The following is a 20155-nucleotide window of genomic DNA, read 5'->3' as shown; positions in this document are numbered from 1 at the left end:
TAAGTTAAGAAATTCATAAAGTTAAGTTAAGTTAGCAGAACTTTTGTTAAGTATTATAAACTTAGCTAGCTATAACAAGCTTATTTAGAAAGTACTAACTTGCTAACATGTTAACAGTAGCATGGTGTAGCACAGGGGTTTTCAAACTTTTTGTGTGTGTGGACCACTATTTGCAATCAAAAATGTTGTGGACCACCAAATAAGTAAGGGATAATGTCCACCCAGCCGGTTGTTATCGCAGAATAAACCCCGGCAGAGTGATCAGGACCCCGACGCGAAGCGGAGCGTCACTCTGAAGGGGTTTATTCTGCGATAACAGTCGGCTGGGTGGACATTATCCGCTTATTACACGGCTACTAGTCTCAAATAAATAATTATTAGACACAAAATATTGTCTTGAGATTAAATATTTTATCAGCTCTTACGCAAAGCGTCCGCAAAGAAAAACAGCTCCAACCTGCTTTAAGCCTTTATCTATCGCTGCTAAATGTTGAAAATGAATGCTGAAAGGGTTAGTTCAGCCAAAAATGAAACCAAGCCTATGATTTACTCACCCTCAGGTCATTATAGGTGTTTATGACATTCTTCTGTCAGACAAATACAATCAGAGTTATATTTAAAAAGTCCAGGCTAACGTTAATCCCAGCAGTAGTTGTGTTTGAAGTCCATATAAAATGCAGCTGTCCGTCAAATAACGTGCTCCACACGACTCCGATGGGTTAATAGAGCCTTCTGATTCCAATCGATGCGTTTGTGTGAGAAAAATATCCATATTAAAAACGTTATAAAGGAAACCTGCCTTGAAGTCTTCCATTGTAACCCACGGCTGTTTAAGCCACAAGATGGCGCCAGCGTTAAGCACAGAAGTAGAACCGGTCAAGATAACTCGTAGTACCCGGATGAGCGGGTGTTATCTGGAAATAACGTACCGCTGGAATGCGCGATTGACCAATCAGAATCAAGTATTTCACAGAGCCATGCAATAACACATAATAAATATGTCTACACACAGTCCTGCCTGAATTAATCCGCACCTCTAAATAGGCTTATTGTTACTAGCACTAAAACTAACTAGTCCTCACATCAGTACAACAGGTTAAAGGAAAGTTTACTGCACACAACGGCTGCCACATATTTAATTCATTTATTTACTCAAGCGCCCTAATGCTAAATAGCTCTCGCAGTATTTTCTCTTCACCCTCCTTTTCTTTGTTTTTTTTATGATGAATCTGGCTCATAGATGATCCGACTCGCTGTCAGTCTCTTCATTTTTTGTAACTTCTGCCTCTGTCTCTTTTCTCTTCAGAGAACCCGTTGCTATCCACCGATCCATAACGGCACTGAACTTGAACGTCACGGCCGAGCGCCACTAGGCTATTTTAGTAATCGCACAATAACTTGACAATTTAATACAAATGTTATATCAGTATAGGCCTACATATTCTTTTTACTTTGTATTTTTTATGGGAAAAAATAATATTTTTTCCTGGTAAAATGAAGGTAAAAAAAATATTTGATTTTATTTTGCCTTTCCACGGACCACCGGCAGTACCCTCATGGACCACTAGTGGTCCGCGGACCACAGTTTGGGAATGACTGGTGTAGCACTTACTGAGTGAGTACCGCAACTTAAAACATGTAACTAACCTGCTCTCAAACCAAGCCACATGCTCCACTCATCACATGATGGAAACTCTCTAAAAACCCTCATTAACAGAAACTCTTCTAAAGCCGGGTGCACACTTTGTGATTTTGCCCATGATTTGGCCGTCTCAGACAAATTTTGCAAATCCTAAAAGATTCCTCTGATCCTCACCTAAAATCTGAAATCTTTGTTCGTTAGTTTGGCATGTTCACCAGCAGCCGATTAATGAGCGCTGCGATCAAACTTTACCTCAGACGAAATTCTGTCAGTGTCAGGAGATTTGATGAACAATTCTCCAGTGTGACTTCTCCTACGACGACCTTGAAATTATCTTCGTTTTTCAAGACAAACCATAACCAAAATAAGACCTAGAGATATCTTTGTAGCCAGCATTTGTAGCCGTCATTGACTGATGATATAAAACTCCTGATGAGTTTTCTTGCATGCATCCGTTTTAGCGCGCCTTGACTATCGTACAGTCTGACATAAATGACAGCTGAGATCTTACAGTGTCATGGCTTACAGCAGCGATCATGTTCATACAGTCTGACAAGAAACATTCGTAAATGACTATTATAAATCGTACAGTGTGCACCCTGCTTAAATTAGCATAACAAAACATTAACCACGACCATAGACTGTAAAAAAATATGGACGTAGTGTCCGTGACGTCACCCATAGGATTCCGATGAGCCGCTCTGAAGAGTAAAGTAAAGACGAGCTGGGCGTCGCCATCTTGTGAGCGCGTCATCGCGTATCACTCCCGGATAACAGAAAATGGGCAAAAAGGCGGGATGTGGGCGGAGCTTAGGTGACGCAGTGACTATAGACGGCGGATAAATGGCTATCCACCTGTAACCACGCCCTTAATTATGCAGAACTTTAAGGCTTTATATAACATAAACGAATGAGTTATAAAAAAAATCACCCCCCTCACAGTCGTCATAAAGGGCAAAATTAGCCATATAGGCCAAAACCACAATTTGTACCAGGCTGTAAACATGTTTTTTTCTGCTGTAAAGTTGAGAATTTTAACATGGGGCTCAATGAGATTCTGCTCCTTCTGGAGCCCTAGTGGCCAGTCGAGGAATTGCAGTTTACATTACTTCCGTATTGGCTTCAAGAGAGATCGCGGGAGGTGTCCGCTTGATCACTACTAAATCTCCCTTAACATTAATCTTGCACAAGAAAACATTATATAACACTTTATTATAGCTTGACGTGGTCATACTGAGATTATAGTCAGAATATGAGTCTGATTCTGCTCCATTGGGCTGTGATTATGGGATGTTTCAACCCAAGCAGGACAGATAATGCCTCTGCAATCAATTGGACAGACCTACAGCCAATCGGAGTGTGTGACGTATGTTGAGCGACGCATAGTAGTCAACAGAACTCAACTGCACACACACTAGAATAACTAGAAGAAGAAGATGAGTGTAAACGGTCTTTGCCGGTGTTGTGAAAAAACTTTAAGGAAACAACACAATCATCAATTTTGAGAGAAATAGTAAAGGTGAATGCATATACTCAAGTTCTCTGTTTAGGTGACATGGATGATAACGTTACTGTTGATCATCTGTCCATCATCGTATAAATCCCGCCCTGACAATCTGATTGGTCCGAGCAGCTTCTGTCCGAGTGTAGTTGCTCCACAAGGGATCAAGTCCAGACCAAACTTCTCGACCTCAAATGTTGTTCGTCTGGCATCCAGAGTACTTATGCCGCGTTCCAGGCGACCTGTAGCCCGTGTTTTTCCTTCTCCTCGTGAAAGTGCACTGAAAAGGCCGTCAAACCCGTGACTTCCCACCCGTGAACCCCTAGATCGCTTTACTCACAGTTACGAGCTCTGACGTCACATAGCCCGCGAAACAACAATGGCAGCCCCTACTGATTTACATATAACATCAAATAAAAGGTATAACAGCTTCTCTTGCCTTATGTGCCCTTTTTTCTGCTCTGTTTCTCTTAAATAAGCAATGAGTAAGCACCTTTGGCGATAGAAATTATTGTAAATGGCTTTGTTTACGTCTTGCTACCGTAACTTTGGCGTGACTTTGCCTGGAACGCTACAAATGAATGAGTCGTGGTTTGAAGTCGTGACTTACGGGCTCAAAAACCTGCAACGCAGCATTCATTTTATCATTTACTCTCCCTTTCGAGTGCCATGGGCAAAGCATGCTGGGAAATAGAAATTCCAGCACAGTTTGTGTTAAGTTTAAGTTTGACTAAATTAAAAGAAATAATTCAATAAAACTTAAAACAATGTTTGTGTAATTCTGTTTCATTTGACTTTATTCACATGTGTAATTCGTCCGAACACTCTCTAGTATAAACTATTCTCAGTTTCCTTTGCAGGAATAATCCATGATTTGCTTTCTTACAGATAAGACCCACATTATCAGAAACGTTCAATTTACAGTCAGTCGTAGTTCCAAAATACTTAAAGGTCTTCACAATTTCAACAGGTTGATCAGCTCACATTTTTCTGTAGGGCTGGCTGGTTTAAAATCAATTATTTTGTCTTACCGACGTTTAACCCTCGCTTCACACCATTAGTTTCTGCTCTTTATACTCCGAATTTACACATTGTGAAAGAATCATTTGAAAACTGACTAAATGTTTTTATGTTTTTTAATGTTCCATTAAGATTTATATAATAAAAAATATTAAGCTCTATTTTTTCTTCTTATTTAAAATTCTTAATTGATACTTTGAATATAAAAGGATTATTAAATATATTTTTTAAAAAGCCCTTTTTTCAAGATTTATGCATTTCAATGTATAGTAAAACAGTAAATAAGAATATAATTTCACCAGATAGTAAAATTCTGTCAAATTGAATAATCAGTTGAAAACTGACTAAAAGCGTTGGCGATGATGCATAAACTGACATTGGGCCTCATTCATGAAACACGAGCAGAACAAATTTGTGTGTAAATCGTTCGTAAAGCCGCTCTGACGTCAATTTTCTGATGCACGAAAATGTTCGTATTTTCAAAATGTTAGTTGGTACGAAATAAATGTACACCTGCTCCCTACCACGAGAAAATGGTGCGTAAAACATTTAAATGTTCTCTGTTCTAATTTAGGCAAACTGATGACATTGCATTTTGATGCACTATGTAGGGCAGGCCTACCATAATAATATTTCAAGAGTTGATTTACCCCGTCTTTTTGTTTTGTTTGTACTGTTTAACGTTGGGTAATAGGCAGGCTCGTCACTGTTCTTTTTTACCAGGCCGTCCAATCACAGTGGAGGAGGGGCGGGACAAAAACTACACTGACCAATCATCCCACTTGTACACCGACCGAACAACAATAATAGAGAAGTTAATACTGCTTTTTACTGCATTTCTAAATTCAGTAATATTCTTCAAAATGAGATACTAGTAGTAACACATTACTGCCATGGATATTCTGTATCATAGCTAGCAAAGTATCTCAGCTGGAATAAACGCTGCCCTTGCAAAGCGCTTTCAAGCACCACCAGCTGGCTTTTTTCAGAAGAGCAGCAGGTGTTTAGCTGGCTAAAGCATGCTTTGGTGGACACACGATAATTTAATATTTATTGCTAGTCATATGGCCAATTAGTCTCTTCAACATGTATGCAAAATCCTGGATCCAAACCTGAGAAAGAAGTCCAGAAGAGTCCACAGCGCTCCTGGTCACGTCATTTGCATTGTAACTCATGGGCGGGGATTATGCTAATTATGAATGAGCGTGCACGTGGATCCTATTTACACATGTTTGGAATTCATTAATATACACACGTTTAACTAACGAATCCATGGTATACGAAGCGTTTGTGAATCTGGAGCAGAGTTTTCGTGAACGTCCATTTTACGCGCAAATTACTCAGAATTTGCTCATATATTTACGAAAGTTTCATGAATAAGGCCCATTGTGTGAAAATGTAGAGAGTGTGAAAATAAAGGTCTTAAATTTATAAATGGTATCGATGCATCGTATCATTAATCTATGTATTGTTACACCCCAAAGCTTCAGTTACATTAGGCAGTTTTGATTTATATGCTGTTTATTGCTGATGATCGCATTATTTTTCATATGCATCTATTTATATCAGTGGTTCACAAACTTAATGAGGCCAAGGACCCCCAAATACGAAGAACCTTTATGAGGGACCGCCTTCCTAAAATCTATCTCTATATTTTTCTTTATGAAAAAAACAGTGTCATAGTCAGTGTGACATTATAAATACAACATATTGTTTCCAAACTTAAACTGGCTATATTTAATGTTGGATGCATAAACCTGAAGAAGAACATTTTCAATGAAAAATGATTTGTATAAGCAACTTTCACAATAAATGCATGTAAACAAGCTTTCATACTGCGTTAAAAATTCTTTACAGCCTTACAGCCCCTGTGAGTGAGATAAATAGAGAAACATTCATTATTAAATGTACAAGACAAACATATACTATTCTGGATAGTATGTTTATGGCAAGAAAGGAGAGAAACATTTAGAAAATGAAATAGTTTATCCACACTGTAAAACAAAAAGAACTAGAAGTGACCGATCACATTTAGCTGAATTGAATTTCTGTGAATTAAATTGCTGAATTTCAGTTTGGCCAACTGAAAAATTTAGATGTGATCAGTCACCAGAAAAAGTTCAGTTTTTCACATGTGAATTTTTGCTTCGTCTTTTTATTCCCTGAAATGTTCTGGGGACCCCTTAGAACCTTCTGGAGGAGCTCCGGAGCCCAGTTGGAAAACCCCTGGCTTATAGGATATCGATTGTTTCTGCTTCTTCTTCGCCTGTGTTTTGATCAGGAGATTGTGCACTCTTTCAGGAGATGTGAAATAGCGCCCCCTACCGTAACAGCAAAATCCGGAAAATATCTTCAATGGCAGGGAAGCGGTTTCTCCTTTTATACGGTCTATAGTTCTCATAAAAGATGAGAATAAAAACCACTCACGGCTCTTGACTGAATAAGTTCAATAAGGGTTCATCTATATTTATACAGTGAAGTGTATTCCATGATATTTTACATTTGATTAATCTTTCTTGAAAGTCTAGTTTAGACCAAGAACTGTTGTTCATGTGTATGGTTGTTGTTATTGTATTTGTGCTGTTGCTCGTAATTCTATTATTTGTTCTTATTTTACAACAGACCATCTTTAACAATATTTAAAATATATGTGAGTTGGGCTTTTTGGAGTCAACCTTATTTATTAAAGTTACATGGATCAAAAACAATAACCAGGCCTATTTTATTTTATTTATTATTTTTTGTGGTGAGGCCAGTACAATTTTTGCTGTATATTTGATCAAATGAATGCAGCAATTCTTCCAAATATTGGCATGGCGAGTATAAAGGATTTCTTTATTGTTTAGCTTTATTAATCGATTATACAGATGGTTTTAATGATCATAAATACCCATATACATGTGATAGAGATAGCCATAACCTATGCATGGTGTGCTGGCTGTGCTGTTGTGTGTGTGTGTGTGTGTGTGTGTGTGTGTGTGTGTGTGTGTGTGTGTGTGTGTGTGTGTGTGTGTGTGTGTGTGTGTGTGTTGCCCTTGGGCTCGTTCACTCGGAGCCCATGCTAGTGCAACATACTTCGCTCAACTTTGACCTCGCGGTCAAACCAGCTGATTATGCCATTCATCCTGCGCGTGCTAAGTAGAAGGGTCAGAAAGGATATGGCAAGGTCAAGGGTGACATATGGTCTCTTCCCATTGGCTAATCTCCTGTTCATCAAGTTTGATCACCTATTAAAAATGACAAGCCAAGGTCAAACCCTCCACTTTTCCGACTGAAGCTGGTGTGCTGTATTAATCCTCTCTAGATGCACACACTTCCCCCGGTCCCTTGTTAACCCGCTGCACAGTCTCACAAGGTTAATATTTTAATAAGATTAATTACTCAAGCCGGTCTAATTAGATTTGAACTCAGGAGAGTAAAGTAACCCGTCTCTCTTTAAACGCACGACTGCGGCGTTTGTTGCCGTAATGCGCTTCGCTCGGGGAATACCGGCGTTCACATCGAGGAGAAGCGTCAAGGTCGGGATATTAAACACAATACTTGGCTTTGATTGCTTCTATTATAAACACCAGCGAATGTCATAACCCGTGGAAGTAATGATCGGATGTTTCCACATGCGTTCCCCCAGGTTTCTAAATCTCACAGATGCTTTGGATGCATTATTATTACATCATGTGTGGAGATTTATCAGGATATTCATATCTCGAGCACATCCCAGCTAACAGAGAACGCTGTCGGTTCTCTCAAAGTTGTGAAAAAACATTTTGCCCTTGTTACACACACTCAAAAAAATTATTCAGGCCCTTCATAGATAAGAAACATTTAAATTGTTTACTTTACCTAATTAAATTGTGTCGAAATGTGTTCAATCAGCCTAATATATTTAAAACTGAAGTTTACTTCATTTGTGTTAAAACTACATGAAATATTTGTGCTGCCATAACTGAACTGACAAAATGTAAAATGTGTACCTTAAAAATGCAATGTAAGTCGCTTTGGATAAAAGCGTCTGCCAAATGCATAAATGTAAACGTAATAACTAACTGGGCCGTGGATCTGTAGTTCCCAGCATGCTTTGCAAAGGACTGCGCTAGGAGAGAAAGGTATGGATTAAAGTGTTATTTTATGTGTTTTTCAGTAAAGGGAAAGATGTTATTATTCTAGGATGTTAGTGTTTAATGTTCAGTTCTGTTGGACATTTAGAGCAGTTTCTGTAGTTTTGTGGTTAGTATTATGCAGAAGAGTGTGTGTGTGTGTGTGTGTGTGTGTGTGTGTGTGTGTGTGTGTGTGTGTGTGTGTGTGTGTGTGTGTGTGTGTGTGTGTGTGTGTGTGTGTGTGTGTGTGTGTGTGTGTGTGTGTGTGTGTGTGTGTGTGTTTGGGCTGTGGGCACTTACACACACATTCATTGGATAGAATTCCTGCCTCAATTAAATATTTTGAGTTTGTCCAATGAGTTAATTTTGCATTTTATTTTTATACATATGCTTGTTGTTATTACATTTTTTTAAAGGCAAATTAAATTGATGTGTTCACCTAACATAATAAACTTTTATAAATTGAACATAACATCATAAAGTAAACGGCACATATAAATATTATGTAACAGTGAAAAATGTTTTGTTCATATAACTAAATTGTTATTTGTAAAAATTGCTCAATATATTGGTGTGCAACCACTTTCCACATATTTTTATCATTTTTTTAGTCATTTGTTGTGCTTTTAGTTACTATAGTAACTAATAACCATACATTTTGTATAATTAATTACACACTCAAAAAATGACTTTTTGAATTTAATTAAAAAATATATTGAGCAATTTTTACAAATGACAATTTAGTTATATGAACAAAACATTTTTCACTGTTACATAATATTTATATGTGTCATTTACTTAATGATGTTATGTTAAGTTTATAAAAGTTTATTATGTTAGGTGAACACATCAATTTAATTTGCCTTTAAAAAATGTAAATAACAACAAGCATATTTATAAAAAATAAAATGCAAAAATAACTCATTGGATAAACTAAAAATATTTAATTGAGAGCATATAGTATATAGCAATAGTTCCATTTAAGGAATTTGTATATAAGTGCCCACAGCCTACACACACACACACACACACACACACACACACACACACACACACACACACACACACACACACACACACACACACACACACACACACACACACACACACACACACACACACACACACACACACACACACACACACACACACTCTTCTGCATAATACTAACCATAAAACTGCATAAAACTCCTCTAAATGTCCAACAGAACTGAACATTAAACACTAACATCATAAACTAATAACATCTTTCCCTTTACTGAAAAACACATAAAATAACACTTTAATCCATACCTTTCTCTTCTAGCGCAGTCCTTTGCAAAGCATGCTGGGAACTACAGAGCCACGGCGCAGTTAGTTATGGCAGCACACATATTTCATGTAGTTTTAACGTAAATTAATGAAGTAAACTTTAGTTTTAAATATATTAGGCTGATTTAACACACATATCTAATTTTGACACAACTTAATTTAGTTAAGTAAAGTAACATCATTTAAACGTGTCTTATCCATGAAAGGCCTGAATAATTTTTTTGAGTGCATGCAACTAACCCTAAACCAAACCAGGTTATACTTATTTTACATTGTCTTTATTACATATGTTACAAGTAATTACCATAGTAATAACAGTAAATTATATATAATTACATGCAACTAACTCTCAACCAAACCCTGGCCCTATAGTAAGTACATGTAGTTAATTAATATTACTCATAACTCAAAAATATAATGACACCTTAAAATAAAGCGTAACCAAACATTAAAGTTGTCTGGCTCTCTCAGCCTCAGCACAAAAACATTAATATGCGTCTTTAATATACGAAACATTTTAGAATGCCGGTGTAATATTTGTTAAATGTTACTGATTGTTTCGGAAACATTCAAAAGGAACGTCTCCATAATGTTTGCCAAATTATCAAATTAAATGTTCACTTAAATCAGCACTAGGTAACTTTTCAACCTTCATAATATATTTTCAAGACTCTTGTGATGATAAATCGACTTACAATAGGTTGAATGACACATCTGCCATAGCCTGATGGGGTCTGTATCGTTTTTAATCGTACATTTAATATTCGGGTTTCGGGTAGTAACCCGAGAACAAAAATAACTACAAAATTCGACTGCTTTACGGCATATACGTCACTTCCACCAACACACACACTTCCTTACATTCAGACGTGCAAGCCCAACTTTGTTTGTCGGATGTTAGTCATGTCCGAAGCAGCACAGACAAATAAGAAAGAAAAGGTTTTGTTGGAGGAAAGCAATAAGAGGAAACGAGAAAGTGCTGGGATTAAAGGCAGGACGAGGATCAACATGTGACCAGCGTTTGCTCGTCGGCGTGAGCTGAAGGAGGCGTGCCCGACCGATGCTGTCCTGCTTGTTACGGTGATTACCGACCACTCAAACATTGAACTGAAGTATCATATAGATTCTGGAAAACGCTAACCAATAGACTACTATAATGACGCTGGCTTGTAAACGTGAGCATCGTGATTATTTGGCATTTGAAAAAAATAAAACCCATGAAATGATATTCATATGACATGCTGAAGCATATGCCACTGACTGTAACGTTACCTGGGATGAAGACATTTCACACGCGCCGCCAGAAGAACACCTGCATGTGAACTCCTCCTGCAGTGTTCAGGGGAACTGTTAGTGCTGCACCGACCCGCGGGACACTTTTATGAAGTTATTTGGCCCGCACCGCACCACTGTATATATTTTTACAACCCGCCCCGCGACCATTAAATAGACATACGGGGTCCGCGGGTTATGAGACGACCCACGCATCACTAGTTCAGGGCTATCAGGGCAGTCATGTCAACAAATGCACACGCGATGGCGTCCCCTGTTGTAGGATGGCTGAGCTTACGACAGTAGTTGAGGACATTATTTTTTCCAAACTGTAGGGGGACCCCGAGAGCAAAAGTAGCCAAGTGCTGCTTTAACCTTCAAATAACCAAGAAAAAAACGTTTGTAAAACATAAAAAAGGATACTTTTAGAAGTAATGTTTTCGTAACGTAATGTGAACACTAGAAAAGCATTCTCAGAACATTTCTTGTTAGTTGGGATCGTTGTAGTATTCGTATCTAGTAACTCATGAATATGGTTTAAACAGAAAACACAAAAACATTATTTATGCGTCATTTCATGCAGTGTTTTTACCTCTACTAACATTTTAGTAGAATGTTTGTGTAACATTTTTTATTAAATTTTTTCGACACATTCAGAGAAAATTCAAAAGTAACGTTTCCATGCTGTCTTTTTGCAAAATGATCAAATGGCTTGTTCACTTAACATTCAAATAACCAAGAAAAAACATTTGTAAAACATTCAGAAGTAACATTTTTATACTTTAAAGGCAGAATATGTAATGTTACACCACTATTGGCCGCTTATTCAGAACAAAGACGTGTCATCATTAGTTTCTGTCCATCAATGATCCAAACAGTGTCTAATAAAACACATCAGATATTAAAGCGGCGATGGTGTTTCCATGGTTTCTACAAAATAAAATCAAGGGTAACGTGGGTATGATGTTATTGATGGGACGGTCCATGTCCTGGTTATAATTGAATATTCTACACTGTAAAATAAAAGTGTTGCTTTTTGTTGGTTTAACTATAAAAAGTAAGTAACCTGGTTGCCTTAAAATTTTTAGTTTATTAAAATAAAAAATTTGAGTTGATACAATGAAGGAAATTTGTTTAATAAATAGAAACTCAAAATATTATTGTATCTGAACCACATTAAAAAAATTTGATAAATCATGAAAATAGCAATATTTGGCATGCTTCACTGCGTCATCACAAATAAAACACACAATTACCCAATATACTTACAAAACTTTTAATAATATTTTAATAAACGTTGTCAAATCTCAAAAAATGTTCATTGTATTAACTCAAACTTTTAATTTCATTGAACTTAACATTTTAAGGCAACCAGGTAACTTATTTTCTAAACAATTGTTTACAGTGTAGGAAAAATTTGGGATAATATATAACACTGTTTTATTTAATTTTATTAGTTTATTTGATAGGACCAAGCATATTCATGAACATTGTTGCATAAAAATACCCCATGTAAATATTTCAGAATTAGTAAAAATAACGTTTTCTAGTGGGTTTTGGATATTTTGCTCCAAAAAATCATGCATATTGTACCTTTAATGGGAATTTTAGAACCATATTTGTTGTTAGGACCGTTGTAGTATTGATATCTAGCAACTCTTGTAGTTAATCTGGCCTCTGCTGAAATTGTCTAATTGAATCTCCATTGAGATGCGAGTGCATTTGAGAGGTTCTGTTATAGCATTAACTCAATCCGGCCTCATGCTGGGCGGGCCTGTGTGCCAAAGCCCTGGATCTCAGTGTGGTGTCCCTAATGCTGTTAGGCTCTCTTAATTACTGCCGGAAAAGGTCTGGCTCCGGCTGGATGCAGTACAGTCAGGACTGGAGCGCTCATGGTTTCTGAGGCCTTCCTGACGGGCTTCTGTAGGTCCGCTGGTGACTGAAGCCCCTCTGGCTGTAATCTGGGAAACCGCAGAGCATATGTTGTGCTGTGATGTCACTTCCTTTATTCTTTCCTTCACACCGGACATGTTTGTGTTATCAAGGCCAACAGCACACAATGCTTCTCTCTGTTCCTTTCTTTACATGAATTTTACAGTGTTGATCACAGGTTCAGCAGAAATACAGCAGTTCCTGCAGTTATTATTGCTGCACTAAAATCACAATAAATCAATAAATCTTCCCTAACAGTGTTAGAATCATTGTGTGTGTGTGTGTGTGTGTGTGTGTGTGTGTGTGTGTGTGTGTGTGTGTGTGTGTGTGTGTGTGTGTATTATAGTTTTGTTTATTGTTTTATGTATTAACAGTTATGTATTAGTTTGTTTGTTTTCTTGTTTTGTGATTAGAGTTTTTTGTATTTTATATTATTCAGTTTAGTTTAATTTTGTGTTTTGGTTTTGTGTATTGTTTTGTTTAGTATTTTTTTTGCTTTGAAATTAGCTTTGTGGTTTTTGTGTTAGTGTTTTGTATTAGTTTGTTGAGCTTTGGTTGTTATTTTGGTTTTGTGTATTGTATTGTTTTGTTTATTTACTTTTTGCTTCTGTTTTGTGATTTGAGTCTTGTTTTGTTAGATTTTTCCTTTTGTTTTTGTTTAGTTTACGTTTGCACTTTGTTTATTGTTTTGTTTTGTTTTGATGTGATTTGTTTTGCGCTTAGTAGTTTATGTTTAGTGTTTTGTGTTGTTATGTTGCGTTGCATTCTGTTTGGTTTATTTTGTATTGTTTTATTAAATTTGTTTTTCCATTTTTATTTTTGTTTTGCAATTTGAGATTCTTTTAACGTTTTTGCTTACTTTAGTTGTATATTTTGTTTAGTGTTGTATTATTTAGTTGCATTTTTGTTTTTAGTGTTAGTTGTTTTTTTGCTTATTTTTTTTTAAACTTTGTATTATTTTGTTCCGATTTGTTTTTTGTAGTGTTTTGAATAGTTAATTGAATAGTTCGTTTATAGTTTTGTTTTCATGTGATTTGTTTTGTTTTGTGTTTTTATTTAGTTGTTTTGTTTAGTGATTTGTATTATTTTGTTGCGGTTTTTGTTGTTATTTTGTTTTTGTTTATTGTTTTGTTTAGTCATTTTTTGGTGTGTTTTGTTTAGTTTTGTATTATTTAGTTTTGTGGTTTGTTTTTGTTTAGTGTTTTTAAATTTTGTTATTTGTTTTGTATTGTATTTTGTGTTGCGTTTTGTTTGCTATTTTGTTTTTGTTTAGGTTTTAATTTTGTGTTTTGTTTAGTTGTATTTTTTCTTGCATTGTTTTGTCTGTTATTTAGTTTTTGTGTTGTTTTGAATAGTTTATTTTTTGTTTAGTTTTTTGTTTAGTAATTTAAAAAAACATTTCATGTGATTTGTTTTGCATTTTTGTTTAGTTGTATATTTTGTTAATTTGTTTGTGTTGCATTTTTCTTTCCATGTACTGTTTTATATAGTGTTTTTGTGTGTGTGTGTGTGTTTTGTGATTTGTGTTTTGTTTTGTTTTGTGTTTGGTTATGTCTGTTTTGTTTTGTGTTTGGTTATGTCTGTTTTGTTTTGTGTTTGGTTATGTCTGTTTTGTTTTGTTTTTGGTTATGTCTGTTTTGTTTTGTGTTTGGTTAAGTCTGTTTTGTTTTGTGTTCGGTTATGTCTGTTTTGTTTTGTGTTTGGTTAAGTCTGTTTTGTTTTGTGTTCGGTTATGTCTGTTTTGTTTTGTGTTTGGTTATGTCTGTTTTGTTTTGTGTTTGGTTATGTCTGTTTTGTTTTGTGTTCGGTTAAGTCTGTTTTGTTTTGTGTTTTGTTAAGTCTGTTTTGTTTTGTGTTTGGTTATGTCTGTTTTGTTTTGTGTTTGGTTATGTCTGTTTTGTGTTGTGTTCGGTTATGTCTGTTTTGTTTTGTGTTTGGTTATGTCTGTTTTGCTTTGTGTTTGGTTATGTCTGTTTTGTTTTGTGTTTGGTTATGTATGTTTTGTTTTGTGTTTGGTTATGTCTGTTTTGTTTTGTGTTTGGTTATGTCTGTTTTGTTTTGTGTTTGGTTATGTCTGTTTTGTTTTGTGTTTGGTTATGTATGTTTTGTTTTGTGTTTGGTTAAGTCTGTTTTGTTTTGTGTTTGGTTATGTCTGTTTTGTTTTGTGTTTGGATAAGTCTGTTTTGTTTTGTGTTTGGTTATGTCTGTTTTGTTTTGTGTTTGGTTATGTCTGTTTTGTTTTGTGTTTGGTTAAGTCTGTTTTGTTTTGTGTTTGGTTATGTCTGTTTTGTTTTGTGTTTGGTTAAGTCTGTTTTGTTTTGTGTTCGGTTAAGTCTGTTTTGTTTTGTGTTTGGTTATGTATGTTTTGTTTTGTGTTTGGTTATGTCTGTTTTGTTTTGTGTTTGGTTATGTATGTTTTGTTTTGTGTTTGGTTATGTCTGTTTTGTTTTGTGTTTGGTTATGTCTGTTTTGTTTTGTGTTCGGTTAAGTCTGTTTTGTTTTGTGTTTGGTTATGTCTGTTTTGTTTTGTGTTTGGTTATGTCTGTTTTGTTTTGTGTTTGGTTATGTATGTTTTGTTTTGTGTTTGGTTATGTCTGTTTTGTTTTGTGTTTGGTTAAGTCTGTTTTGTTTTGTGTTTGGTTAAGTCTGTTTTGTTTTGTGTTCGGTTATGTCTGTTTTGTTTTGTGTTTGGTTATGTCTGTTTTGTTTTGTGTTTGGTTATGTCTGTTTTGTTTTGTGTTTGGTTATGTCTGTTTTGTTTTGTGTTTGGTTAAGTCTGTTTTGTTTTGTGTTCGGTTATGTCTGTTTTGTTTTGTGTTTGGTTATGTCTGTTTTGTTTTGTGTTTGGTTATGTCTGTTTTGTTTTGTGTTCGGTTATGTCTGTTTTGTTTTGTGTTTGGTTAAGTCTGTTTTGTTTTGTCTTTGGTTAAGTCTGTTTTGTTTTGTGTTTGGTTATGTCTGTTTTGTTTTGTGTTTGGTTAAGTCTGTTTTGTTTTGTGTTCGGTTATGTCTGTTTTGTTTTGTGTTTGGTTATGTCTGTTTTGCTTTGTGTTTGGTTAAGTCTGTTTTGTTTTGTGTTTGGTTATGTATGTTTTGTTTTGTGTTTGGTTATGTCTGTTTTGTTTTGTGTTCGGTTAAGTCTGTTTTGTTTTGTGTTTGGTTATGTCTGTTTTGTTTTGTGTTTGGTTATGTCTGTTTTGTTTTGTGTTTGGTTATGTCTGTTTTGTTTTGTGTTTGGTTAAGTCTGTTTTGTTTTGTGTTCGGTTATGTCTGTTTTGTTTTGTGTTTGGTTATGTCTGTTTTGTTTTGTGTTCGGTTAAGTCTGTTTTGTTTTGTGTTTGGTTAAGTCTGTTTTGTTTTGTGTTTGGTTTAGTCTGTTTTGTTTTGTGTTTGGTTATGTCTGTTTTGTTTTGTGTTTGGTTATGTCTGTTTTGTTTTGTGTTTGGTTATGTCTGTTTTGTTTTGTGTTTGGTTATGTCTGTTTTGTTTTGTGTTTGGTTAAGTCTGTTTTGTTTTGTGTTCGGTTATGTCTGTTTTGTTTTGTGTTTGGTTAAGTCTGTTTTGTTTTGTGTTTGGTTATGTCTGTTTTGTTTTGTGTTCGGTTATGTCTGTTTTGTTTTGTGTTTGGTTATGTCTGTTTTGTTTTGTGTTTGGTTAAGTCTGTTTTGTTTTGTGTTTGGTTATGTCTGTTTTGTTTTGTGTTTGGTTATGTCTGTTTTGTTTTGTGTTTGGTTATGTATGTTTTGTTTTGTGTTTGGTTATGTCTGTTTTGTTTTGTGTTTGGTTAAGTCTGTTTTGTTTTGTGTTCGGTTATGTCTGTTTTGTTTTGTGTTTGGTTAAGTCTGTTTTGTTTTGTGTTTGGTTATGTCTGTTTTGTTTTGTGTTTGGTTAAGTCTGTTTTGTTTTGTGTTTGGTTATGTCTGTTTTGTTTTGTGTTTGGTTATGTCTGTTTTGTTTTGTGTTTGGTTATGTATGTTTTGTTTTGTGTTTGGTTATGTCTGTTTTGTTTTGTGTTTGGTTATGTCTGTTTTGTTTTGTGTTCGGTTATGTCTGTTTTGTTTTGTGTTTGGTTAAGTCTGTTTTGTTTTGTGTTCGGTTAAGTCTGTTTTGTTTTGTGTTTGGTTAAGTCTGTTTTGTTTTGTGTTTGGTTATGTCTGTTTTGTTTTGTGTTCGGTTATGTCTGTTTTGTTTTGTGTTTGGTTATGTCTGTTTTGTTTTGTGTTTGGTTATGTCTGTTTTGTTTTGTGTTTGGTTATGTCTGTTTTGTTTTGTGTTTGGTTAAGTCTGTTTTGTTTTGTGTTTGGTTATGTCTGTTTTGTTTTGTGTTCGGTTATGTCTGTTTTGTTTTGTGTTCGGTTATGTCTGTTTTGTTTTGTGTTTGGTTATGTATATTTTGTTTTGTGTTTGGTTATGTCTGTTTTGTTTTGTGTTTGGTTATGTCTGTTTTGTGTTGTGTTTGGTTATGTCTGTTTTGTTTTGTGTTCGGTTATGTCTGTTTTGTTTTGTGTTTGGTTATGTCTGTTTTGTTTTGTGTTTGGTTATGTCTATTTTGTTTTGTGTTCGGTTATGTCTGTTTTGTTTTGTGTTCGGTTATGTCTGTTTTGTTTTGTGTTTGGTTAAGTCTGTTTTGTTTTGTGTTTGGTTATGTATGTTTTGTTTTGTGTTTGGTTATGTATGTTTTGTTTTGTGTTTGGTTATGTCTGTTTTGTTTTGTGTTTGGTTATGTCTGTTTTGTTTTGTGTTTGGTTATGTCTGTTTTGTTTTGTGTTTGGTTATGTCTGTTTTGTTTTGTGTTTGGTTATGTCTGTTTTGTTTTGTGTTTGGTTATGTCTGTTTTGTTTTGTGTTTGGTTAAGTCTGTTTTGTTTTGTGTTTGGTTATGTCTGTTTTGTTTTGTTTGGGTACTATTTGCCATTATAGTAACTGTTGTGATTTGTGAACTGTTATATTTGTAGAAACTGTTTTCCATGGTATGGTTTGTAGCGGTCCTCTCTAGCATTTATTTCCTGCACATATTCAGTCTGGTGAAAGGTGTATAAGCAATAAGAATATCTTTCCAGATGAAATGCCATCAGTGTTGTCTCTCCACACAGAGCACACACAACAGTCAAGGTTTCTGAACCAGCGTTTGCTTGTTTGAGGCCAGGCCCCGAGTCAATATTTAATGTTTGGGTGTAGCTCATATTATTGAGACTTGTTTGGAGATGAGCAGCCATTTAGAAACAAAAGGCGGGGCTGTGTCATTGTGAGTCCCGAGTGTCCGCAGCTCTCCCGCATGCCTGTAGATAATTAAATGCATTTAGCTTATGTGTTTCAGCAGTAGCCTAAGGGTCAAACCCAGCCGTGCCGCGACAGCTGCAGCAGAAACTTGAACCTCCTCCGACTTCTTCATCCTGGACTACACCCGCCCCTCCTCACCTCTACATGACAAAGTCCAGCACAGCCCCTCTTCTCCTCCCTCACCCCCTTCCTGACTCTCCTGTTGCATTTGAATGTGAAAAGCCTCTTATGTGTGGCTCGGGAAGGGGCGTCATTAGCGTTAGCAGAGGGCTAATGTTGTCATACAGGCTTGAACTGGATTGGGCTGATCTTTTCCTGGTTTGGGGAACACAAATAATCCTGAAAGCCACCCATAAAGAATGCGTCAACACTATTAATGGAGATTGTTAAATAAAAACAGACCTCAGCTCAAGTTACTTCAATGGGTTGTGGGTCAACATTTTGCCCACAGACCCTTTCAAAAATACTACGGTTCAGTAATACCTCTTATTATCATATCAAGCTCTTTATTGACATCGAAGTACAACAGTTATTTTGTCTTCCACTGGTCATTGTATAATATTGACGTAGAGAAATAAATATTTTAAATAAGGAAGTACACAGATGTGAGTGAAAAATATAAAGATTATGCAATTAGAAAACGTGTCTAAGCCTTAATAATATAACAAATTGCAGAACAAAAAACTCAAATCTCAACTAAACAAAACACAATGCGAAAAAAATTCAACTAAACAATGCAGAATTTTTTTGCCACTAAATAAACAAAAAACACAAAACAGCAAAATAAACTAAACAAAACACAATACAATACACAAAAACAAAGTAAAACAAACAAAACAAAACACAAAATGCACCACAAGATACAAACCACTAAAGAAAAAAAACCAAACCACAAAACAAATTACAAAAACAATCAACAACACAGTACACAAAAACAAAATAACACAAACAAGATACAAAACAAAACCACAAAAAATCTACTAAACAAACACAATACACAAACAAAACAGCAAAATACATAAACAAAATACAAAACAAATTACAAAAAAATCAACTACACAAAACAATACAGAAAAACAAACAAACTAAATGCTCCACAAAATACAAAAAACACACAAAACAACAAAATAAACAAAACAAATTACAAAAAAATCTAAACGAAACACAATACACAAAATAATAAAATAAACAAAAAGCAAAATTCACACACACACCGTGTGTTCTACTATTCTACATAGCATGTTAGTAGCATGTTCTACTATTATTTTTATACTATTTATAGCTATGTGCAGATGTTTTTTTTCTATTATAACTATGTTTATGTATTAAACCTGACCTCTGAAAAAGTACTACCTCGTGAGCAGGGCCGTTTGGAGGGGGAAATATTTACCCGGAGCTTCATTTAGACCCTGTGGTCGAAACACACAGAGTACCACCCCAAAGTTTCTAGTTCCCGGGGAAAGTTACTGCGGTGGAAACGTGGCTTATGATCAGGCTGGGTTTTTGAGCTTACTCAACAGAAGTAATGGCGTTGGGGACACTAGATGACATTCGTCTGATATGAGGTAAATAATAACACAAATACTGTTGTGTTTCTTCAGAAAGCGATCGTTTCGTGTCTTAAGACATCAATGTGTCTCCACGAGCCTCAGGGTTTAATATGGATTCGTATGTCTGTGTGTTTTTTACTCTCATAGAAATACACCCCATTGACACGCATTATACGAGCAACGGTTGAGTTAAAAACCTTCATTTGTGTTCTCCTGAAGAAACAAACACACCTACATCTCGGAGGTACATCTCCCTGGGGGTCAGCAGATCAACATCACAGGCTCATTTTTGGGTGAACTATCCCTTTAAGTGTTTAAATGCACAAGTATGGAGCTTTGTGCACATTGCTTGTATAGCTGAATCTCTTGCATATGCGGCTGTATTTTACTGAATATAAAGATCTGTGTGTGGTTTAAGCCAGCAGGGCGTCCAGTTGGACAAACTCGACAGCTCAGCATGCTCTGACAACAAAACAGCTCAATTTAGGTTGAGACAGCGCTCAGGTTTGTAGCCTTTGACCGTCCGTGCGCTTCTGCTGACTTTGAGAGAAGAG

At 35.7% G+C, this 20155-nt stretch overlaps 1 protein-coding gene across 4 annotated transcripts in view; it reads left to right on the top strand.

Annotated features, from left to right (window-relative positions):
* Window positions 1-20155, top strand: part of nr6a1a (nuclear receptor subfamily 6, group A, member 1a) — a 222164-nt gene that overhangs the window by 156766 nt on the left and 45243 nt on the right. The window lies entirely within an intron of this gene.

Source organism: Pseudorasbora parva, chromosome 13 (genome assembly GCF_024679245.1).
Source record: "Pseudorasbora parva isolate DD20220531a chromosome 13, ASM2467924v1, whole genome shotgun sequence".
NCBI lineage: Eukaryota > Metazoa > Chordata > Actinopteri > Cypriniformes > Gobionidae > Pseudorasbora > Pseudorasbora parva.
This window is presented reverse-complemented; position numbering and strand designations above follow the sequence as displayed.